Consider the following 25576-nt stretch of genomic DNA (forward strand, 5'->3'; position numbering starts at 1 on the left):
GCTGATCAAATGCTAATTGATCTGATGCAAGAAATTGTTGGAAGCCAATTCAAATCAGGGAAGAAGGTGGTGCAAAGTCTAAGGGCTAAGAAGTCCGTTTGAAATAAAGTTCTCAGCTTTTTCAGTATATTTTAGTAAGTCTAAAGTTCCCTATAATGTAAAGTCAGTTTGTAGTTTATTATTTTCATGGGTTAACGAGAAGTTTCCCTTACTTCAGATTTAATGTTATGTCAGATATGACCGTAATGGGTAAATGGAGTCTGGTATTGGTACATTAACTCGTTACTTGTCATAATCTCGGTTATATTATTACAGTGGGTAAAATTAACAATATTTGACAAAGTCGTGGCCTAAAGTAAATCACTCGCTGAGGACATTTTTCTCCAAAAGGTTGATGAAGCCGTCCTGCTCTCTCTCTCTCTCTCTCTCTCTCTCTCTCTCTCTCTCTCTCTAGCTACTTGACTTTGTCTTATCCCGCGTAACGTTTGATTAGTTGTACCTAAAGTTTCATATGACTTGCCGATATCTATTCTCGAACTTTATTTATCACTTTATATAGTCCTACGTGTAGTTACGTATGTCATATTGCTGCAGAGGAGGTTATAGTCTCTCTCTCTCTCTCTCTCTCTCTCTCTCTCTCTCTCTCTCTCGTAGTTTATCCAAGGCCTACGTGTAGTTTCGTTTGTCATATTGCTGTAGAGAAGGTTATAGTGTGTCTCTCTCTTGTAGTTTATCCTAGGCCTACGTGTAGTTACGTTTGCCATGTTGCTGTAGAGGAGGGTGTAGTATAAAGTCATTTATCACTTTATATAGTCCTTCGTGTAGTTAAGTTTGTCATATTGCTGCAGAGGAGGTTATAGTCTCTCTCTTTCTCTCTCTCTCGTAGTTTATACAAGGCCTACGTGTAGTTACGTTTGCCATGTTGCTGTAGAGGAGGGTGTAGTATAAAGTCATTTATCACTTTATATAGTCCTTCGTGTAGTTAAGTTTGTCATATTGCTGCAGAGGAGGTTATAGTCTCTCTCTCTCTCGTAGTTTATCCAAGGCCTACGTGTAGTTACGTTTGCCATGTTGCTGTAGAGGAGGGTGTAGTATAAAGTTAATCTCTTTCTCCTAGTCTTTGTGTAAAGTGCAAACCCTGTTAAATTGTGTGTAAAGTTTATGACAAATTCGTGTTAAAACTGTTTGAAGAGCATGTTAAATCCTGTTAAACTGTCTTGCAGTACACAATGTCAGTAATAATGTTGCTAAATAATATGCTGATTGACTCGTGAATAGTTTTGGAAAGTGTTTTTGAAGTGTTCTTAAATTTCTTGGTCAGCAAAAACACACAGTGCGGATTAAATCTCAAAATGGGTTTATTAATCATATTTGTCATCTTTTCCCAGTCATGAATAGTTTTGGTGCCTATAAATGTCCTTAATTTTGTGTTCAGCAGGAACATTTAGAGTTGATTGAAATCACAATGTTTAGTGATGGTATTTGTCTTCTACCCATAAATTTTTATATACCAAGATTATTTGCCGTTTTTTGCTCATACAACTTTAAGTGAGGAGAAGAAATTATAATTTTTTTTGCGGGACTTGAGTAACTGTATAATGGATCCAGCATTTTTGAGTAACTCACTCTTATAGAGGTTGAATTATTACTGAGAGAAAAAACTTTCCAGGTGACTGCTGAGGAGTAAGAACCTGACTACTATATCTCCGGCCAGACGTAGAGGAGAATCCACGCCCCGTTTCTACCCTCCCACTCGAGGTATCACCCGGACATTTCGGGCCCCCTGGGACTAGGGTGCTCGCTGCAAATCGCCCATCTCGGAAAAATATACCATAATAGAGTAACCGGCAACTAGATACTATACGTTGCCATATGGGTGGTTATGAGTAGAGGTTGAAAAAAACTCCTCCTACTTGGAAATCTAATATTGTTTTATATAACCATGAAAAAACCACAATCTTTAACAGTTGACTTGTTTCAGTATCGTTCCTGAAAGTAAAAGGCAATAGAAAGACTGTAGGCCATTTCATATTTTATTGTAATTGCAAACTTGTTTACAAAATTTACAAAACTCTTTATTCACCTCCTGGACCGGGCAGCAGCCGACAGCCGCCCCACAGCAAAAAAAAAAAAAAAAAAATTAAAAATCAATATTTTTTAAAGTGAGGGGTCCAGAAATTATTTTTAAACAGCCCTGGATTACCGGCTTATTTTGTTTTATAGAGCTTGTGTTCCGACGGTCGTCTCCTGCTCCGGGTCGTGGTCGTCGTCTTGTAATGCTCTCTGTCTTATTGCTCTGAGCCCTAACTTCTTGCTCTCATGCCTCAGTTCCTCTCTCATCTGCACATTACACTACAGTCCCGCTGTTCTCTCTCGTCACTTTCACCTGTAGAATAGGAGAAGGAGATGATGTCATATTTGTCATAAGCATCTATTTGTCACAAGCAAATTAATCAAATTAATCGATTAAATTTGATTCTGTATGTTATCTATGTCACAAGCAAATTATCTATTTGTCTAAATTTGATTCTGTATGTTATCAATGTCACAAGGAAATGATTTAAAATCTGATTTTGTAAAGAAGTTACAGAATCTTAAACTGAAATGACACAAATTCAAATTGTAAAACTGAAATAACTAAAATTTGAATTTTAAAATGTAGACATTCATTGTATTAGTTTTAAAGTCTTGTGACTAAAGACAAAAGCAAATAACTGTTAATGTCAAAATTAAAAAGCAGATTTTGTAACAATGACATTTAAAAGCAAATGAGTTCCTAGTGAACTGAAATGACCACACAATTACAAAGAAAAGGCTAAGCTAAGAAGTAACACCGCGTATTTTAAAGAACAGGATCACAGCAAATAAGACCCACCCCAAGAGTGTTCTCTTGTGTATTCAGTCTCGAGCTCCTGTTAGAAACACATTTGAAGGCCTATCATTGTCAAGCCTTCAAAGTGCATCAAGAATAGCAAATCGAGATTATTTTCAGAGGGGCTTAATAAAGAATTGGCATTTCAAATATGGAAATAGCAATGATACAATGATACCAAGGGTAATTTCTCTCAAAACCAAATGATCTCTAAATAAAGTCATTCAAAGTTCAGGCTATACTTGAAAATCTGGCTAAAAATACCTCTCACGTATTGACAAGCACGATGTCTCCTGCACTAACACAAGGGTTGTTGCAAGTTCTTCGATACTGCTAAGCTATACGAGACTATACACCACTACAAAAGATACAGTAAGATTGGCGAAAGCGAGAAGGTTAATTTAAGTCAATTTTTAATAGCTATGCAAACGCTATTTGAATGCACAAGTTTCCTTTGGAACATATAAACATATAAAGAACATATGAATCACGCTTCCCGGGCGTTTTAAATCAACAGAGGAAGAGATTGATTGATTGATTATAGCTACTATAAAACTGGCGTTACAACAGGAAAAGATTGAGGTATAAGAGGTATACCTTAAAGAGACGAGAGATATAGACGAGAGCATTTTGAAGTCAGTTCGCACGGAAAATTTGACTTAAATATTGAAAACACTATATTCCTTCAGTTTTTGAAGTCCAAAGCTGTTTTTCTTCAAGCTACCATATCTTCATCAATTTGATGACACGGAGGAACAGCCACGTTCACCAACATTCATCAAGTTAATCAAAAGAGCACACTGGCCTACACTGCACTGCCTATGCTAAACTTAACGGAGAGAGATTTAGAGTAGAATTGAACCGCTTATGACATTTTTGACGTTACAATTACCTTCCATTCAAATCGTTGATTTCAGTGAAAAAAAATCAACGTCCAACGATGCAACACGAGAGAGAGAGAGAGAGAGAGAGAGAGAGAGAGAGAGAGAATGCGCATTCATTAACATGTTCAACATCAAAATTCAGCCATCACAATATCCAAATTGGAAGAGAAGGAACCCCCAACAACTGTCTGACCAGAATCTAGTAGAATGTCGAAGATAAATGCAAAAGTCGCAGGATCAGATGTTACAAGGATTAAAACAAACATCTTTTCAGTACGAAATCCGATAGACGAGACCAGAAGCCCTTGACAAGACCAAGCACGTAAGACAGGAAATGGGCAAACGATTAAGACCTTCGATTTTAAGGTAACAAAGACCTTGTAGGTCGTTAAAGCGATTAAGGGGTCTGTTTATAGAGTTAGCGAGGCCCCACAGCAGCAACTTTTTGGTGAAGTCCTGATGTGGACCTTGCCAGTAATCCTTGTGTGGTTTAATAAACATTTGACTTGTAACTTCCTTGTATTCTTATGCCAATCTGTTCAAACGGACACAGACAAGAACTGCTCATTGGTGATACAACATAGATATTGGCAGGTTCAATAAGCTCATAAAACTCGTGTCAGTTTATAAAAACCAGGTACACCATTACATGTGAGAGAGAGAGAGAGAGAGAGAGAGAGAGAGAGAGAGAGAGAGAGAGAGAGAGAGAGAGTAGCCACAAGTCCATAAACAAGTTGAAGGGAAAATACAGCAATACTTCATAACATTATTCAGTGGATGAAACCTATTCATATGGAACAAGCACACAGGGGCCATTGACTTGAAATTCAAGCTTCGAAGGAATATGGTTTCCATTAGGAAGAATTAGGAGGAAGTAAGGTGAAATACAGAAAGAGGAGATCCCACTTAGCAAAAAAGAAAAAAGATTAAAAGACAGATAAAGATGAAAACGTATTAAAATGCAAGAAGAATAGTATTAGGGTAGCAATGCACTGCAGTTTCGCTGGAGTTTAAGTTCCAATTGCACGATATCCTCTGGGATGCTGTTCCACAGTCCAACGGTGTGAGGAATAAAGGACCTCTGGAACTGAGTAGTTCTACAGCGAGTCACATTTACTGCACATTGGTGCTGCTGTTCAGCGAATCTGGTTGCTCTAGGCAGGTAAAGGGGACCTGGGATCGATTGTGAATGTGAAAGACCTCTGTTGAAATACCACTAATGGAAAAGTGACAAACAAGAGACCATCCGTCGATGGTCCAGGTCACAACTGCTACTGTCAGGAAACAGAAACATACCACCACGAACCACTATCTAAAAAGAGATATCTCTCTGGCAGAAGAAGACATCCACACCGGAGAACAGTATTCCAGTAAATAACTACAAATAACCTAAAACAGGTTGCATTAATTTCATCACTGTTATAAATACATGAGGCCTGACGAACAATACCTAACTTTCGTGGAGCATTTACTGAAACTTTCATTAGATGTTTCTCGAAAGTTAGATGCGAGTCAGAAGTTACACCCAGAATAGTTAAAGCTTCAGACTGAATCAACAAAGTTCCATCCACCTGATGAGGTGGAACAACGAATCTTTCCAAACGCCCAACAATAAAATATTAAAACTTTCAGGAATGATACTGAAAGTAAGGCGATACAATATGACTGAAAAATAGTGTGACTACTGCAGAAACTAAGGCTATATAATACACAGCTTCCATGAGTGAATAGAAAATTTGAATGAATAACATACGAGATGTACAATCAAAATGAAAACACTCGCTATGCATACTGCCCTGTACACGACTGGCTTGGTATTCACGCTAGGGAAACCTGTGCCAGAATTTCCTAACCACCTAAAAATTGTGCTTCCAGTGACAGACTAGACATGGCCCAGTGACAGATACCCTATATAAAGAATGTGCATTCTTTAGCAAGCTTGAGGAAATTACAGAAGTGATTAGAATGATCTGGGTACTTAAAGTAACGCTGAAGAACCCGAATGTTATGTGTGGCTGGGAGAAGGTTTCACAGTGAAAATTTTATCAAGTTACTCAAATAAAGAACTGTACCAAATATCCATTGAAACGAATTTACAGATATTCAGTTGCAGCGCATTTCAATGTGAATTAAAACGATCAGCAAGCATAGGAATCAATCATCATTGCAACTTACAATTCATACCATTCACAATTCCCAAATGAACGTCCTAAAAACAAAAAAATACCATTGATATTAATTTTTTGTCTAATGACTCCATCCAAAACGTCTTATAACTGAAAAAAATAAGACAATATGAGGTCAGGGGCCACATTACTCACCTATGCCAAATTGTTGCACTTAATGTTTGACCAAATCTACTGATTTTGTCAAACCCTGCCCCCTGGGACTAAAGTTTGATCAAACCTAAATCTGCCCTACGTCCGAAATCTGCCCTACGTCCGGAAGCTGCCTCTCAAGTCTGGTCATTTCTGGTCCAGTACTTCTTGAGATGGGTCTTGTTAAATGACTCGCCCTACTTCCACTTATATATTTATCTCCCCCTGGACAGGGAACGTGGCCCCCAAATGTACAAACTTAAACCACCTCTACCGGAGAACACGGTGTAGGCTACTGGTTTTCTTAGAAATTAATTCAGTGGTTCCGAAGAAGTCCAAAATATGAAAAGTTTACTTTCTACATACATACATACATACATACATACATACATACATACATACATACATAAAAACCAGATCTAAAAAAAAGTCTTTCAGAATATTACGAACCAGAACAGATGAAAAGTCCAGCTAGCATCCAAGGGAACACGTGGGTGGTGGCCGGAGTTCACAGAGGGAAAGTATACTTTGAAAGGCCACGTGGTTAGTAGCTAACAGAGGGCCAGGGCATGGCAGTGATTTGGGATTACTCTACTCCATCCCATCCAGCGCACGTGTGAGAGCGAACCTCATTATTATTATTATTATTATTATTATTATTATTATTATTGAAAACACACACACACACACGGGACGACATGAGAACTGACAGTTTGCCTCAAAGAATAAAACCAGACAAGGAAATAACATCGAAAATCCTGTCAAGGGTCTTCTTAGCAGAAGACTTCGACCAGATAGAAGGACTCCAGGCTTCTTCAGAAAGCCCACCAGACAGCCAAAGACACGACAGCCAGTGCAACTTTCATTGAAACTGACGCACAAAAGTATATTTAATACTACAGTAGCCCTTGCTGGAAGAACGGATTTTATTTAGATTTGAGACGATAATTATATGATACAGGAAGGAGGCAACAGGGAAAGAATTATGAAGTAAACAGCCATAAATTTTACAGACTCCAAGAAGCTGACAACAGAGAAAGTGTCAAATCATACAGGTGAGTTGACGCTCAGTACGAACTAAATAATTAATTTCTTTGGTAGTTCATCACAGAGGAAGGGAAATCAAACATCTAAAAACTGCCCCTTCTAAATAGGTTAAGAAGCTTATACCTGTAGACTACTTCTACCCCTCCAGAAACAGGTTGCCTCGCCGAGGTCCTCTGGGACAGGCAGAGGTCGAATCGCGCCTTCTATTGGCGTTGCTGGAATGACCGCAGAGAGAGAGAGAGAGAGAGAGAGAGAGAGAGAGAGAGAGAGAGAGAGAGAGAGACAAAGCTGTTTTCTGTTGCTACCATAACCCGTTTTCTGAGAGAGAGAGAGAGAGAGAGAGAGAGAGAGAGAGAGAGAGAGAGAGAGAGAGAGTCTACGGTTTTCTGTTGCTACCATAACCCGTTTCTGTGTGTGTGTGTGTGTGTGTGTGTGTGTGTGTGTGTGTGTGTGTGTGTGTGTGTGTGAGAGAGAGTCAACCGTTTTCTACTACTACCAAACCCGTTTCCTGAGAGAGAGAGAGAGAGAGAGAGAGAGAGAGAGAGAGAGAGACAAAAGCCGCTTTCTGAGAGAGAGAGCGCCAGCCAACCGTTTTCTGTTGCTACCAAAACCCGTTTTCTGAGGAAGGAAGGAAGGAAGGAAGGAAGGAGAGAGAGAGAGAGAGAGAGAGAGAGAGAGAGAGAGAGAGAGAGAGAGAGAGAGAGCGCCTGCCAACCGTTTTCTGTTGCTACCAAAACCCGTTTGCTGAAGGAAGGAGAGAGAGAGAGAGAGAGAGAGAGAGAGAGAGAGAGAGAGAGGCCTACTTACTCAATTCAGGTTACCTAGTCTCACTAAGCTTTCAAAGGCTTCCTTCAAGTACGGCTAAAAGTATTTAAATAAAACACCACAGACAATTAACAGCCTAAGATGCATCAACTTCCCTAATCTCAATGAAGCCCAGAAATCGCACCTGTAGTATCCCGAATAAAATACACTAATATAGTAAAATGTCTGACAATCATCTTTCAGTATCTGAAAAAGCAGCCTGAGTTCAGCTGTCAATGAGGCGAGAATGTTCTTTGAGTCTCATGTCATTCACTCACGACTATTTGAAAATATGGATACCTTCTGCACACTACGACAAATGGCAGTGTCCGAGTGCTTTTGGGATGGAGAACAACAATGATTTAACACCTCAACTTTGATGATTTCAGTCCCTTATTAACATACTGACATCTGTAACGGGAGACAGTTTTTTTAGCAGAATATGAGTCACTTCATTACCTATTAGAAAGTGAAATGGACAACACTTCCAACTGTCATTTGAATGGCTGTTTAAAGGTACGTCACGGCGCCGCATGTAATAAGACCGCTTGAGAGAGAGAGAGAGAGAGAGAGAGAGAGAGAGAGAGAGAGAGAGAGAGAGAGAGAGAGAGAGAGTGTTTAATTCACATTTCAGTCATGTCTTTATAAGAAAAAGTCACATTCAGGAAATGTCCAGGTTATACGACAAAAACAACGCCGATAATTGTGTCAAGTCTAGACCATAAAACTCACGACATCGACAGGGAAACAGGTTACTGCTCGTCATTCCCTTTACTCACCGGCCGCCCCCGGCCCTCCCCAGCACACACACACGCGCACACACACACAGAGAGAGAGAGAGAGAGAGAGAGAGAGAGAGAGAGAGAGAGAGAGAGAGACTTTTGAAGTTTAGAAAAAGAACCATGAGAGCTGAATCCTGCTACAAGATACGTCATCATCAGGATCTGTCAATTGGCATGAATAGGCTTACAGTACAAAACTTTTGTTCAATTTTTTTTCACAGAAGGTTAGGTTAGTACGTTTATTCCCAAAAGAAAATAGATGGAGACAAGGATGATACAATGAAATATGTATAAAAGTCCCTCTTATTTTTATTACAATTGAAACTCAAGTGCTGCAAATGTCCTACGATCTTTGTCAGGAATAAAAAAGGCTACACAGATACAAACGTACTTTCCACGTAAAGATAATCTGTTAGTGATTTGATTAGTATGAAGCTGATTAAATTTGAGTTTTCGATTTGATTTAGCCATTATGATGAAGTTTATTTTAATTTCTTCGTTTCCAGCGCTTACCCATTGCATGAGTATCATCTGTGATAGCCTGATATCGTTAGCTTTCTAAAGCACCATACTTTAGGCCTACGTGCAAACAGTACTTCAACTTTTCGTATCCTGTATGAATATAAAAGTGAATGATCACTCATTTAAAATGACTAAAGCTATAATATCCTCTTAGATACATTAAACGACTTTTGCATTACGTCACAAATAGTCATGCTACACCGTAAGAAGTGAAACGCACACTTAGGCCTATAAGGTTACATAACTGATGTACTGTGGACTGGATAAATAAAACTAACAATACTGGTGGATTACTCTTAAACCAAATTTGCTTTACACTAACAACCAAAACCTCAACCGCGCTGTTACAACGTTCCAATGTTCACACACACACACACACACACAGAGAGAGAGAGAGAGAGAGAGAGAGAGAGAGAGAGAGAGAGAGAGAGAGAGAGACATTGGTCACTCAGTCCTCGAACGTCCAGAAATAAGACCTGGTTAATGGGCTCGTTCATATAATTTTAACAAATAAATCTCCAAATCCATTCTGCATTGGAAACCTAAATAATAGGTAACCATTTAATGGCTAACTATCCAAAATGGTTTATGTACAGCACTGGATTAGCAAATACTGGCATAATTGACCTCCATTGATTACAATGCACGATACATTTCAAACTATTTCATTACAGCAAGGGTCCATTCTAAAGGAGATATGAGCAAATGACCCTCAATGCACAACAGGTGGCAAAAAATATATGCATGTCGGTAAACCTAGACCGACGTGGCTGCCCAACGTGTATCAGTCTAGATTTCCATTTCACCTAACAGGAAATTATCTTCAAAGACATTTCAAAAGGGTTCGTTCTCTCTCTCTCTCTCTCTCTCTCTCTCAGCGGAAATATACTAAATAATTTTCAAAAAATGTTGGCTTTGAGCAGCTCTGCGGAAACTTAAAGAGAGAGAGAGAGAGAGAGAGAGAGAGAGAGAGAGAGAGAGAGAGAGAGAACAGTAGCGTACTGCGATATCACTAGCAGAATAAAGCTGGTAACTACAGGGCCATGAATTGAGCACATTCAGAACTAGTTAGTGTCCTCATCTGGACACATACAAGGACAGAATCACCATTTGCCTAAAAACAGCCTAATTACCGACAACCCAACCATCATTAATAAAAATTTGAAACCAAAATTATTACAATTATAACTATCATCATTATAGAGGCCCAAAGAGACCTCCAAATCATTCCCAGACTAAGGCTTAGGCCTAAGCTTTGCCAAAAATATTTGGTCTTCGATGAGAAGTGGCAACAATTGGAGGAGCTGGTCAGGACAGCCCCCAGGTGCCAAGACTGCGTACGAGAATTCATGAAAATCATTCCTGTCTCTCAGAGAATCTAATCATTTATTGTCAGCAACGACGCCAACCTGTTATTAGCAATAGAACCATAGAATTGCACGCATGTTTTGAGTCCTGGGAACCAACACACACATGAACGAACCAGACAATGAACGGTCTCCTTGACAAAAGTAATGAAGACATCAAGTCTAATAAACATATCAGTTACAAATACAGCTATCTTTTTTTTTTTTTTTAGCTGATAGGTAAGATGGGTGAAAGAATGAGGGCAGTTAGCTAGCTAACCATGGTAGAGAATAGTTTAGAAAGTTAAGTATTAGTAAGCGTAAAGTGTGGTTTGGCCACAATTTTTAGATAAAGGTACAATTTTTCTTGCTATGGCCTTAATATTAATATATTACAAAAATGATTTTGCACTATATTGACAAAGTGAATTGTACGAATTATTTGTGCAATTGCAAATTGTACTGCCAGAAGTGAAGAGCATTGGACAGGGTACCACCATGTGCAAAAGTTCTATCGTTCCTACAAAAAAACCGGGAAATGAGACCCTGAATTCCTACCTATCTGTCCCAAACCAATGAATGAAAGTCTTCTCATTATGTAAATAAATAAAATGTAAAAAATAGCTACAGGAACACTTACTTTGAGCACATTTCTTGACTGCTGTTAGTGACGCAACTTCCACCACTGAAGGATTCTGTAACCTATAAAGGAAATAAATGATTTTGAGAACGAGAAACATACACAAACGAACACATCAAGATCAAAACATATAATACACAAAATGGGGCTGGATTATTGGAGTTGCAAACAATACCAGACATTTCAGAAAAAATAATGGGAAAACAATTGGAACTGAATATAGAATTTAGGCCAAAGGCCAAGCACTGGGACCTATGAGGTCATCCAGCGCTGAAACGGAAATTGATAGTAAAAGGTTTGAAAGGTGTAGCAGGAGGAAAACCTTTTGCAGTTGCACTAGGAATCAATTGTTAAGAGGATATGAATGGTGGAGCAGTACAGAGAATGAAAGGGGTTGCAGCTAGGGGCCTGAAGGCACGCTGCAAAGAACCTTAAATGATGCCTACAGTGCACCGCATGAGGTGCAATGACGGCACTACTCCCCTACGGGGTGAAAACAATTGAAAAACAAATAAAAATGATAAGTGGCACTTACGTTGTTTTGTGCAACTTCTTGTCTTGTAAAGAGTCCTTTCCATAGGTCCTGCCTGGATGATGGGTCTTCAAGCAAGGGCTGTCACCCTAAAAATGAAAATCCTATTTAAAAACTAAAAATAAAATGACATCTCTCTCACTAAACACAATCGTTACAAAATGTACTAAACAGTAAATGCAAACACAAATCAAAACCAAATGTTAGCAAATTTCTTTACAGAACATGAAAAAGTATAAAAAAATAATAATAGCTTAAATTCCATCTTTTAGGCAAGCAAGCTTCTTCTTACCTCTGAATGAAACGGGAATATGTAGGCCTATTTCCTTCAAGACATCACGGAGACAGATAGGGAGACATGGCCTATAGCCCCCTTCGATTTTCTCAACTTGCTTTTCTGATTACTGTAATAAAAGAGCAAAACATAAGAAAATGAGGGCGAGAGAACAAAGGAAGACATATTATTCCCAGAATAATATGCTCTAATACATGAGCATATTGAAGTCTAAATATACTCCCAATTTTTTTAGATTCTCCAACTGATATTCACGTTACATTACAGCAGGTCCTAAAATTGCAACATCAGTCAGAATAGACATTATATATATCATATATTTTATACTTAAGCTATTGCTGGTAAACACTACTTCCAATAGATTACTGAATATGATTTTCAATATTAGTGAATCATTTCATTCAACACCACAAAATATGTGCAATTTGGAACTGCAGTAAGAGATGAGGCATCAATGTTCTTATTTGCAAAATACTTTTAACACTTTAAAACACGAAACTCACCAAGGGAATTGTGACGCCAAAATAATCAAGAATGAAATTATAAGCACCCATTCTTACCATGATTTCAGAGCCTGAAGGGATTCTTTCAGGGGCCTTCTGTTGGTCACTCCAGCAGTCAAAATTTGCAAGTAGTCAAGACATCCACTAGCCCGAATAGTCTGACTATCTTTACTCCTTGTTTGTAACTGATATCTTTGACATACTATCTTTTACCAGAGGTGCTGTTTACCTGAAATTAGAAAAACAGTTTGTTAGCAGACCTCTGTTGTTATTATTATATTTCAATAGTTTGAATAAATTGTTAACATTACGGGTTAACATTACTTCACTTCACAAGGGTTAAGAGAACTTTCAGTACGTTTCTACACTTCGTTACACACTCCTTCATTGAGAGTCTACGTTGGTCATTGGTAATTACCCTAATTAACGAACTGAAACTAAACGAGAGAGAGAGAGAGAGAGAGAGAGAGAGAGAGAGAGAGAGAGAGAGAGAGAGAGAGAGAGAGACTCAAATTAAAATAATGCCGGGTTATTTTTCAGAAGACTTCAGCCACCTCCAACATTATAATTTACATTTTCTTGGGTAAAACACAAAAAAATTTCATCTCAATACATGACCTTCGCAAATGCCTAATAACAGAGAAAAATAATCAAATTACGACTTATAAGGAAGGACAATACCAGCCCCCCACCCCCTCCATAGCTAATAAGGCAAAATTGTAACCAATAAAACTAGGTTACGTTAGGTTGGTATTTTTAGGTTCTTTTAATCCCTATCATTTCCTAGTCATTTTTGCATGACAAACCCAAAATGGTTTATCATGCAAAAATGGCTAGCTGGAGTCTTCCGAAATGGCTGGCTGGAGTCTTCCGAAATGGCTGGCTGGAGTCTTCCGAAAAATTACCTAATGCCGGCTAAAACAGCTAATAAGGGGTAATTCGCTAATTACATAGTGTTGTCGCAAACAAATCGAAACTCGCCATCCCAACCCCCTTCCCCGAAGAAAGGGTGGGAGGGGGTTTGTTAATAACAAGATACACTTAACCATGGTTCTCAATCGAAACTAGCATTGCATTTTGAATGGCGACAGTATGTAAATGGCGTATTTCTATTATATCTAAATATATATATTTTTTTGGCTCATTGCCCAGACAGTCATTTGTCATTTGCAACATACTGTATATGGCGAGACTACCACTGACCCCACTAATGTCACACCAAGGGTGTTCTAATGCTGTATAACCTCATTATAATATTTCACAGAAAACAGCTTTAGTTTTTAAAAGCAAATCTTATACACTCACACCTGTATACATTAAGCTAAGGGACCAGCAACTAGCAACAAGCTTCAGAATTAAGTTATTATTACCAGAGAGAGAAAGGAGAGAGAAAAAGTATTCTCGTATAAACCACTTAAACCCCTTGGAGAAATTTGGGTAAAAGTCCATGTTTTACTTTTGCTGCCAAAATCATGTAGACTGACTGACTTGTGGGCGTGGCTGTAGTGATAGTTTAACCAGACCACTGGGCTCATTAACGGCTCTCATATTGGCTGGCCCGAAGGATTAAAATGAAATGCAGTACCAGGTCTAGGCCATAGGCCAAGCACGTAGTGTCTCAAGCTTTCACAGAAGACATGAATGTTAAAGTGTGTGGTTCACTTACGTATGTAAATAAAACAAATTTGCGTACTTAGCACTTGCTAAGCAAGAGAGCATTGGGTGATAAAATCGACATCTGCGTCACCTTAATCAGTACGTACGATCGAATATGACAGACTTCATTATAACTTGCAAAATTATCAGTTTATTCCTAGCCTGAAAATCCATGCCATTTACTGACTTTTTTTTCAAACATTTTCACTTTCAGTCGATTACAGTTTACCAGCGGAAAAAATTGTTCCCTGAAATAAGACGGATTCACGCCAGTCACTGGTCTCTTTGGAGCTCTGGAATTGCTATCAAATCAATTATAAATACCTGTGCTAATTGACCCTCAGAGTGGACGACTACACCAGATATTAACTTAAAAGCTGCGCAGAATTGCCAACAAGAAAATGGTACTTCCTAAAATTATTAGAAGCTGCTGTCAACTCCTACCCAAGCAATTATAAATACCTGTGCTAATTAACCTTCAGCAGGATGAGCACCAACAAATATTAACCTAAAAGCTGTGCAGAATTGCCAACACGAAAATGGTACTTACTAAAACATATTAGCTATCACCACGAAAACGGAATAGTTTAGACTGTCGTTTCTCCATCATGGCTGCCTGAGAACTGCTCAAGGAGAACCAAGATTTTCTCTCGGCCAATCAGAGGCCTCCACCAAAGAAAGAAACCATTTCCATCGCCCTCTGTCATTGGCTGAAACCTTGAGCCTTTGGCCAATGAATGGAGGGTTTTGAAAGCGATTCCCTACTTGGCTGGGCGAGACTATTAAAAACAGATTTCTAAATGGTTTTTATTTTTTTTCCCCTGGGAATATTGTCGCTTCCAGTATTCATATGAATATTCCTTAAACAAACAGATATAGAAAGAGATATTTAATTAAAGGACTCATTGCTGAGTGGATTAATTTATCAAAGGGACGTGATAAAGGTTATAAATTTTAAACTGTTATCAAATTATAGTAGGGGGAGGGGGAGGGAGAGGGAGGGGGAGGGGGCGGGGTAAGCGAAGGAGGAAGGGAAGGGGCAGATAAAACGTCTTCTTGAAACAAGAAATAAGGAGGAGGCATAAGAGAGAGAGAGAGAGAGAGAGAGAGAGAGAGAGAGAGAGAGAGAGAGAGAGAGAGAGAGAGAAAATAGGTCGGATTGCTATGAAAATTAACCTCGCCCCCTCCTTTCAGAGTAATACTCTGCCGAATGTAACGGTTGGGTTGGGGGGCAGAAGAAGGGGGGGCGGGTGCCGGTGGACAAGGTGCCTGACAGCCGAAAACAATGTACCTGGAGATACATCATACGTGAGAAATATATTATGAGTTTTCCACTGATGATACCCAAAGACTATAAATCAAAGTTGTATGTAAATATATATATATATATATATATATATATATATATATATATATATATATATATATATATATATATATATATATATATATATATACTGTATATTACACACAGCCTCTTATCCCACCAACTACACACTGATCCGGTCCACGTCCCGATTGAGGCTACAGCATATAATCAAGGCCACAGAAAATAGATCTATCTTTAGGTGGTCTCGGTATAATGTTGTATGAGCCGCGGCCCACGAAACTTTAACCACGGCCTGGTAGTGGCTATCCCACATCGTTGCCAGAAGCACGATTATGGCTAACTTTAACCTTAAATAAAATAAAAACCATTAAGGCTAGAGGGCTGCAATTTGGTATGTTTGTTGATTGGAGGGTGGATGTTCAACATACCAATTTGCAGCCCTCTGGCCTCAGTAGGTTTTAAGATCTGAGGGCGGACAGAAAAAAGTGCGGAAAAAAAGTACGAGCAGAAAAAAGTGCGGAAAAAAAGTACGAACAGGGAAAAAGTGTGGAAAAAAGTACGAGCAGAATAAAGTGCTGACGGACAGACAAAGCCGGCACAATACTTTTCTTTACAGAAAACTAAAAACCACAATAATTATATAAACAAACAATGATACATAATACAGTCTTGCAAGAAATCCACTTTAAAACGGGACATTCAATGTCAGTGCTAATTTTAAGTAACTTTCTAACGTGTTATGCATAAGTAACGGCAAATATTATACTATTCAGATAACCGAGTTTATATCCTCTCACTTTCTTATATAGATTTTTCTTTTGTAGGATTTTAATCGGAAAATAAAAGGAAGTTTGAACATCCAGTAAGCCTAACGTACAGAACTTAGTATCTTATTCACTATAATGAAAGAAAACGGAACAAATTTGAATTAGAGAAAACGAAATTTTATGGGATACCAATCTAAAATGTCCGCCGCAGTGTGTTCACTCTAACGGAAACTCCTTCAAGTTCTGCATGTTCATAGCTACAGAAAGTCGTCTTTTGATGGTTAATGCATTCAGTATTTACAAATTTAACGTAATAATAAGGACTCATGCTGCTGTTTAGTCCAATAACTGTTTCGTAGACCTATAAATCGATGTATTGAAATTTGAACTCAACTGCTCGTTGAAATAGTCTAACTACTCCTTCCCCTTCCATCCCAGCATTTGTTCCGTTGTCATTTTTAAATGTATGTGTCTGTATTTGATGCTTTGAAAACTTCTAGCTGCTTTTCTTTAATGCCAGTCGTAGGGCAGTATTTACTAAGGATCTCAAAATCAACTGTCACTCCCGTACAAGCTTAGATCACTACAGCAATGTCTCATAGTGAGGTATATCCCCTTTTACGCTAAGATATATCGACATTTAGCATATAAATATCATGAAACTTAACACCTTTATGTTCCCTGTAATATTCCCCGATAAATTCGTGGGCTAATGCTGTAGTTTTGAGTAAATTTCATTCATCTTTTGAATCCAAAACAACTCATTTCAGGTATTTTGTGGCTAAAATAGACGCACTTCTCTTCAAACAGTTTTCGAAGCCTTTTCCTTCAACACAATTCTTAGCTTTCTATAGTCCTCATTTCATTTCTACCGTCCACTTCCCTGTAGTTATTTTCGTTGCTAAGGTATTTGTTCCATTTCTTGTAACGATCTGACGCCAGATGATAGTAAAATTCAATAAGTCAATGAGTCCTTGTTAGGATAAATTTTTTTTAGCATGTTTTCTGTTGTAAAAGTCTAGCTGACTGAGCTGGTTCAGTCATGTGTTTCAGGCACATTTTAACATTCACTGTTTTTCTCTTCTTTAAGACTACTTATAGGATTTGTACCTTGACTCGGCAAGGTTACGGAGGATGGCTAGGATGACACTACTTAAACCTTTACGGAGACCTTTTATTCCTTAAGCAGCGCGCTTCTGTACCTACGACCACACCAACGAAAAAGCGGCAACATGCCGAATGTTCCAAAGAGTTACGGATATAGCGCATTACAGAAAACTATTCCTTTTAAAACATTAAAGATCACATGAACTACATTACTTCATTTATTGCAGCCTCGGCCAGTCTTTCTATATGTTTTCTAAGCTTCTTGTTCCTACCCACGGCTTGGATTTAATTATAAACAACGAGCGGACACATCAAAACACGAGTTCAGGAATGTAATAAAATAAACGTGCCCGTTCAACTTCCACAATTCGCCTTGTACTTACGTATTCCTCTTCTTTCTGTAATTCCTATTATCTTCTGTAATTCCTTTCGAATGAACACCATATTCTTTGAAAGTTTGAATTTCAAGTCAATGGCCCCTGTAGGCCTAGGCTTGTTCCGTATGAATGTAGTTTAGCTTCTTAATAACATTAATGATAATTATATAACCAAAACGCAAAGATAATACTATGTACATGAAATTGTATGGTATATGAAAAAAGCCCCAATAACTACGAAACTATAAGTAATATGATAAGAAAAACATTACCTTCTCCATTGCTTTACTAGGTTTAGGGAAATTCATAATTTCTTCATAAAAATCTACCCTTGAACAGATGCAATATTTTCCACTTAAAAAATAAGAGTAAATGAGAAGTATTTAGGGTATTTCGGGGCAATGCCTAACTCATCATTCCGGTGGGAAATGTTTAGAAAAGAGGGAAGTTATTTATTGACCAGAATGAATAAACTGACTGTAAAATTAACGATTTATCGATAATATAATCAGTTTTTAAGTGACATTGTCTTCAATCATCGCTCAGTGATAATCTATGAGAGTCCTTTATGACCAAGAGCCGCATTTGAAAGTGGCTTACTTTTTTTTTTAGAATTTTTCCCTGGTTTTAAATAACATCAGTGTGAAACGAATCAGAGAATTTTCTCTGAGAGCCACTAAAATGATAAATAAACTTTCATAGTTTCATAATAGTGTAAATATCAAATTCATATGCACACACAGACAGTACATTAAAATTTCTCCGAATAGTATATTCGTATGCAGCCTCTCTCTGACAGTGTATTAGTGAAAGCCATTCTCCATAAACGAAGTCAAATTTATTGTATAACTCCAAATTAAACCCAACCATTTTTAATCCAGAATTTATTCATCAGTGTTAATCACGTTACGGCTGTGATTAGCCTCTGACAGATTCCATTTCACTTTCAGGGCGTTTCTGGGTAAAATATTTTTGGATACATTTCCGCTCTGAAGCTTTGTTGCCCTGTGTGCTAGTACGATTGCATGAAAGGTTTACGAGCAAATGAAATGGAATGAAAGGAATTAAATATAAGATTTACGCCAAAGGCTTAATAAGCGCTGGCACCTGTGATGAGGTCTTTCGGCGCTGAAAGGAAAATTGAAAGTAAAAAGCTTTGAAAGTTATAACAGGAGGAAAAACTCAGTTGCACTATAAAACAATTGTTAGGAGAGGGTGGAATGTAAGGTGGAAGGAAGGGGTTATGAGCGGCTGTACAGTAAAATGAATGAAAGGGGTTGCAGCTGGGGGCCGAAGGGACGCTGCGAAGAACCTCAGGTAATGCCTACAGTGCGCAGCGTGAGGTGTACTGAAGGAACTACTTTCCCACGGGGTAGCTTTGAATGGCAAAAAATCCTGCGAGTAAAATGAAAATTATTTGCTTATCAAGTTTATCTCTTAAAACATCTGATATTGTTGTTTCCTGTTCTATATCTAGATAATTCCCGACTTTTCTGATATGACCATACGCATTTCCTAAGAAAAGACTTACAATAACGTAAAAATTATTATTTTGTAAAAGATATTCTTCATGTTTATCTCCAGGTTTAATCAGTCTTTTGTCTATTATCTACAAAAAGTTGAAAAGAAGAATTTCTTATTATCTTTGTTCACTATATAGACCAACACCCAAGACAATACATTCAAGGTTTCTCTTTTATTTCTGCTTCCATGCATCGTGAATTGGCTCTAAGTGAAAGCCTAATTACTGACTCTCTCTCTCTCTCTCTCTCTCTCTCTCTCTCTCTCTCTCTCTCTCTCTCTCTCTCTCTCTCTCTCTGCCCACATGTTTGCACGCTCGACAAAGGAGAAATGTCAATGGACTTTGGCAAACAAGTTCAACTATCTAAAATTCTTAAAGGCTTTAGCATCAGGTAAAAATACTATAGATTATTTAACTATAAAGTCAAGTTAGCGTCTCATGAAGGAGCATTTAATAATTCTAATGAGAAATAACTAAAGAAATTCTGAGCTTTGTTTTCAACTTACTTCATACAAACGGCAATTATGAATCAGATTCTCCTACACAGGTAATGATAAAGAGTTTTTGTAAACGTCTGTGTTTCTGGGACGCATGGGCGATATACTATGTCAATTAGAAATGGATTCTCAACCCCATAAAAGAAGCGACTTTCCAAAAACAGGTAATTATTCTTCCCCATGTGCAAAAGACCAGGTTTAATCAACCCCAGGTATGGAATAAGTTTTAGTCCAGAGATATGAGTCAGTACACTTGGATTCGTCGAGTGTTTTAAACTCTGAACATCAACGAGCGCTTTCACGGCTTACCCAAGCAACGTAAGATGGCTATTTTTTAGTTTTCTGTAGGAGAAAACTATTGTGGCGGCTTTTTCTGTCCGTCCGCACTTTATTCTTTCCGCACTTTATTCTTTCCGCACTTTTGTCTGTCCTCCCTCAGATCTTAAAAACTACCGAGGCTAGAGGGCTGCAAATTGGTATGTTGATCATCCATCCTCCAATCATCAAACATACCAAATTACAGCCCTCTAGCCTTAGAACTTTTTGTTTTATTTAAGGTTAAAGTTAACCGTAATAGTGCTTCTGGCAACAATATAGGACAGGCCACCACCGAGCCATGGTTAAAGTTTCATGGGCCGCGGCTCATACAGCATTATACCGAGACAACCAAAAGATTATACGACGTACAGAAAACTCGACTGCGCCGAAGACACTTCGGCGCATTTTTTACTTGTTTATTCACCCTCTCAAAACAATCTATTTGTGAATGCCTGTATCTTTTTTTTTAGGGACCGGCTGATATCCCTTTGGAGCCCTCTTGGGTTAAAGTCTGTTGACTCTGTCCACAAGGGATTCCAGCCGAAGGTTTAAAGAAAGAAAGAGAGAGAAGTGTTTACACTGACTCTCCAGGTAACTTCATTTCCCGTATTGAAGCTGTAAATGAGCTTTTCGAAGAAGATCTAATGCTTCTCACTTTTATCTTTTTTTACCGAGTGGTATCCTCGAGCAAAAAACAGGTCAGAACACATTGGTTTTTAGTTTTCTGTAAAAGGAAACTATTGTGCTGGCTTTGTCTGTCCGTCCGCACTTTATTCTATCGACACTTTTTTCTGTCCGCCCTCAGATCTTAAAAACTACTGAGGCTAGAGGGCTGCAAATTGGTATGTTGATCAGCCACCCTCCAGTCATCAATCATACCAAATTGCAGCCCTCTAGACTCAGTGGTTTTTATTTTATTTAAGATTAAAGTTAACCATGATCATGCGTCTGGCAACATAACAACACAGGCCACCACGGCCGGCTGAAAGTTTCATGGGCCGCGGTTCATACAGCATTAAACCGAGACCACTGAAAGATAGATCTATTTTCGGTGGCCTTGATTATTCGCCATAGCGGCTGTACAGAAAACTCGATTGCGCCGAAGAAACTTCGGCGCAATTTTTACTTGTTCTCTTGTGGAAATTAGTGATTTGTGATGCTGAATTCAATAAATGATACGATTAAATTTTAATGTTGTCCTACGCTGTGGTAAGAGTGATTATTTTCCGATGGCGATTCACAGATACTGAGTTTCAGTTGGATATTTAAATACGCTTACTAAGATATCAAATTCACGTTCAAGAGAGATTGAGAATGATGGCAATGATTAAGACGAACTGCAGAGGGAACCTGGAATGACTAATGATGCATGCAGTATGTCAAAGAAGAAGAAGAAGAAGAAGTAGAAGAAAAAAAGGAGGAGAAGGAGGGGATAGAAGGAGGAGGAGGAGGAGGAGGGGAAGAAGAAGAAGAAGAAAGAGAAGAAGAAGAGGAGGAGGAGGAGGAGGAGGAGGATGAGAACTAAGAAGAAGAAGAAGAAGAAGAGGAGGAGGAGGAGGAAGAGGAGGAGAACTAAGAAGAAGAAGAAGAAGAAGAGGAGGAGGAGGAAGAAGAGGAGGATGGAAAAGAAGAAGAAAGAAGAAGAAGAAGAAGAAGAAGAAGAAGAAGAGGAGGAGGAGGAGGAGGAGGTGGTGAGGAGAAGAAGAAGAAGGAGAAGAAGAAGAGGAAGAAGAAGAGGAGGAGGAGGAGGATGGAAAAGAAGAAGAAGAAGAAGAAGAAGAAGAAGAAGAAGAAGAAGAAGAGGAGGAGGAGGAGGAGGAGGAGGAGGAGGAGGAGGTGGTGAGGAGAAGCAGAAGAAGGAGAAGAAGAAGAGGAAGAAGAAGAGGAGGAGGAGGAGGAGGATGGAAAAGAAGAAGAAGAAGAAGAAGAAGAAGGAAGAAGAAGAGGAAGAGGAAATGCAATATTCTGGATCCACAAAAAGAGGCTCCTTCCATTCTGCCATCCGTTTGTATCATCATCATCATCATCTCCTCTCTCCTCCCTCCTCCCCCTCCTCCTCCTCCTCCTCCTCCTCCTCCTCCTCCTTCGTGAAAAGAGAGACCGAGAATTTATCTCAGCAATATCATCAGGTCTTGCAAAGAAAGGAGAGGCTTCGTAACACAGCGAAAGAAAAGGGAGAGATTGATGATGCAATGATCATTCTATAAATAAGAGGAAGAAGGCGGCCGGACGAATATGAAAGCAGTAAGTCTCGATGAAAGAGGGAGATGGAATTTATCTCTCTCTCTCTCTCTCTCTCTCTCTCTCTCTCTCTCTCTCTCTCTCTCTCTCTCTCTCGGGTGTTTGGGGAAGTGAAAAAAAGTCGTTTCGTCATGTATTCTTAGGACGACTTTTTTTTTTTTATGAGATTTCATTTCGATGACACCTGAGAAGGTACTGTCTAAGAATGATACTCATGTCAGATCGCCAATGCACTTATTAATGACACTTGAGATGTTACTGTCATAGATTACACCTGTGTAAGACAGTCAATGCACTTGTTAATGACACCGGAGATATTACTGCCTTAGATTATACTACTGTATATAAAATCTCCAATGCACTTGTATCCTACTAAGGATCATGTCAAGAACAGCGAACCCAATGATCCCCTTGTCAAGAATGGCCAACCCTTTCCGGTCCGAACTCCAATTCCACATGAGGGTTAGTACTTAACACGGAGAAACAGTGATAAATCTACTCTGTTTCGCCGTGTATATTACTAGCCCCTGGGGGATCAAATGCATTTCGCCTTGTTTAATACTAGCCCCTGGGGGATAAAATGTCTGGTACCGAAGTGTTCGTATCCAGAACAGCGAACCCGATTATTCCCATGTAAAGAATAACGAACCCAATAATCTTCTTGTAAAGAATAGAGAACCCTGCTGCGGGTGGGTTCGCTAATCTTGGCATGATCCCCTGCTAATCCCATTATAGGTGTCGATAATAAATCAAGTGAGGCCAGAGGACGAGCGTTGGGACCTCTGAGGTCATTCAGTGCTGAAATGAAAACTGAGGGTAAAAAGCTTTCAAAGGTTTAACAGGAGCAAATACACTTGTTATCCCTTGCTAATCCCATTGTATATATCGATAATGAATCATTCTGAAGTTCTGGAAAGGAATATAAAAGTTGGGACAGAGGCCAATCGCTGGGTCCTATGGGGTCATTCAGCACTGATACGGAAATTGACAGCAAAAAGGTTTGAAAGGTGTAACGAGAGGAAGTCCTCGCTGTTGCACTATGAATCAATTTTTAGGAGAGGGTTGAGCAGGACCCACTTATATATACACATATAGGTGGGTCCTGTGGTTGAGGAAAGTAAGATGGAAGAAAGAGAATATGAAAGGAGGTACAGTAGAAGGAACGAAAGGGGTTGCAGCTAGGGGCCGTGGAAGGAACGCTGCAACCTTTAACCCTCTAAAATGCAACTTGGTTTAAGGGATGTTTTGGGAACAACTTGGTGCAAAAGTAAATAATTCTCTTTTATCAAGAATCAGAGTTTGTTTCTTGCGTCGACATTTACGCTAAAGAGAAAATAAAAAAAAAGAAATTTACTGAAATCGACGTTTGAAAATGAGATACTCGGAGGAAGAAGCAACGAGTCCGAGCTGACTGCAACGAGGCTAAACACAATTTTCCTCCATTAACACAAAGCAAACACAATTACGACCAAACATCATTCGGACTCGAAGGCAACAGAAGTTGAAAGGGACGAGAGAGAGAGAGAGAGAGAGAGAGAGAGAGAGAGAGAGAGAGAGAGAGAGAGAGAGAGAGAATTTTTGCAACACTGCAATGAAATATTTGAGAGAGAGAGAGAGAGAGAGAGAGAGAGAGAGAGAGAGAGAGAGAGAGAGAGAGAGAGAGAGAGAGAGAGAGAGAGCTTTACCACACTACAATGAAATATTCTGAGAGAGAGAGAGAGAGAGAGAGAGAGAGAGAGAGAGAGAGAGAGAGAGAGAGAGAGAGAGAGAGAATTTTACAACATTGCAATGAAATATTACGAGAGAGAGAGAGAGAGAAAGAAAGAATTTTACCACACTACAATGAAATAATAATAATAATAAGAGAGAGAGAGAGAGAGAGAGAGAGAGAGAGAGAGAGAGAGAGAGAGAGAGAGAGAGAGAGAGAGAGAGAATTTTACAACATTGCAATGAAATATTACGAGAGAGAGAGAGAGAGAGAGAGAGAGAGAGAGAGAGAGAGAGAGAGAGAGAGAGAGAGAGAGACTCCTCAACCCCCTACTTACAAACAACACATGTATAGCCAGATTATTATTATTATTATTATTATTATTATTATTATTATTATTATTATTATTATTATTATTAATACCTTCTGTTACTTCTTTCTAATGAACAACATAATATTCTTTGGAACCTTGAATTTCAAGTCAATGGCACCTGTGGTGGGCTTGTTCCATATGAATGGGACTCATCTTCTGAGTAATAATAATAATAATAATAATAATAATAATAATAATAATAATAATAATAATAATAATAATAATAATACTAACTAAGTCTCTGAAACTGACAGCTATCACTGTAAACACACCTTGAAAGTCACTGAAACTCTCTTTCACTGTATACATCAGCATACAGTGACGCGCCAGCTAACAAGATATCAACTTCGGCGAAAGTTGGGATAATTGGGTTACGCCACCTGTCTTGATTATCGTATTTGTGTTCCGTTCGAAACGCAGAGACGGAGATAAATATAGCGAAAGGCAGTTACAGATAGGACGTGTTTTGGGCTGCGAGGATGAGAAGAGACACTCACTCATGGCAACTGAACCAGTTGCAAAAGTAAGGGATGATGAGATGGAAAAAAGAATGATATACATATATATGTACATATGTATATATAAATATGTATACATATATTTCTACATTATCTATCTATCTATCTATCTATCTATCTATCTATCTATCTATCTATCTATCTATATTCATTGTAAGTAAACTACTAAAATACAATGAGAAGTTTATTAGGAGAATAATGCACCGTATCTTCGCTTGAACTTTTGGTCCAACGGCGTGAGGAATAAAGGGACCTCTAGAACTGAGAAGTTCCACATCGAGGCATATTGACTGCTCAGTAAGAAAGAAGATGCATGAACGATGAAATACCGTTGATAATAATAGTTTCCAGGAAATGATTTAAGTATCCACAAGCATTCATTACCCCTGAAGACTGTGATAATGTGAGCGCTGAAACGGGATCCGTCCGTGAATATTCATGACCCATTTGATGGAGATCTATTCAGCCGGGCGAACCACTTTCAGTCTGAAACGGAGACGGGGAGAGATTCGGGAACACGTTTCTCTCTCTCTCTCTCTCTCTCTCTCTCTCTCTCTCTCTCTCTCTCTCCAGAGTCGACTCCATTTGCCGAATGATTGATGGGATCGTCTGAGGCC

General features: G+C 38.8%; 1 long non-coding RNA gene across 1 annotated transcript; it reads right to left on the reverse strand.

The window, feature by feature from the left end:
- Nucleotides 1–1936: 1936 nt before the first annotated feature.
- LOC136831690 (uncharacterized) lies at nucleotides 1937–14832 on the reverse strand. Its single transcript, XR_010850949.1, has 6 exons — nucleotides 14752–14832; nucleotides 12603–12774; nucleotides 12040–12151; nucleotides 11751–11836; nucleotides 11216–11277; nucleotides 1937–2386 (listed from the first exon to the last, which is right to left on the reverse strand). It is a non-coding gene; the product is annotated as an uncharacterized lncRNA (long non-coding RNA).
- Between the last annotated feature and the right edge of the window lie 10744 nt (nucleotides 14833–25576).

This window comes from Macrobrachium rosenbergii, chromosome 48, assembly GCF_040412425.1.
Source record: "Macrobrachium rosenbergii isolate ZJJX-2024 chromosome 48, ASM4041242v1, whole genome shotgun sequence".
Classification (NCBI taxonomy): Eukaryota; Metazoa; Arthropoda; class Malacostraca; order Decapoda; family Palaemonidae; genus Macrobrachium; species Macrobrachium rosenbergii.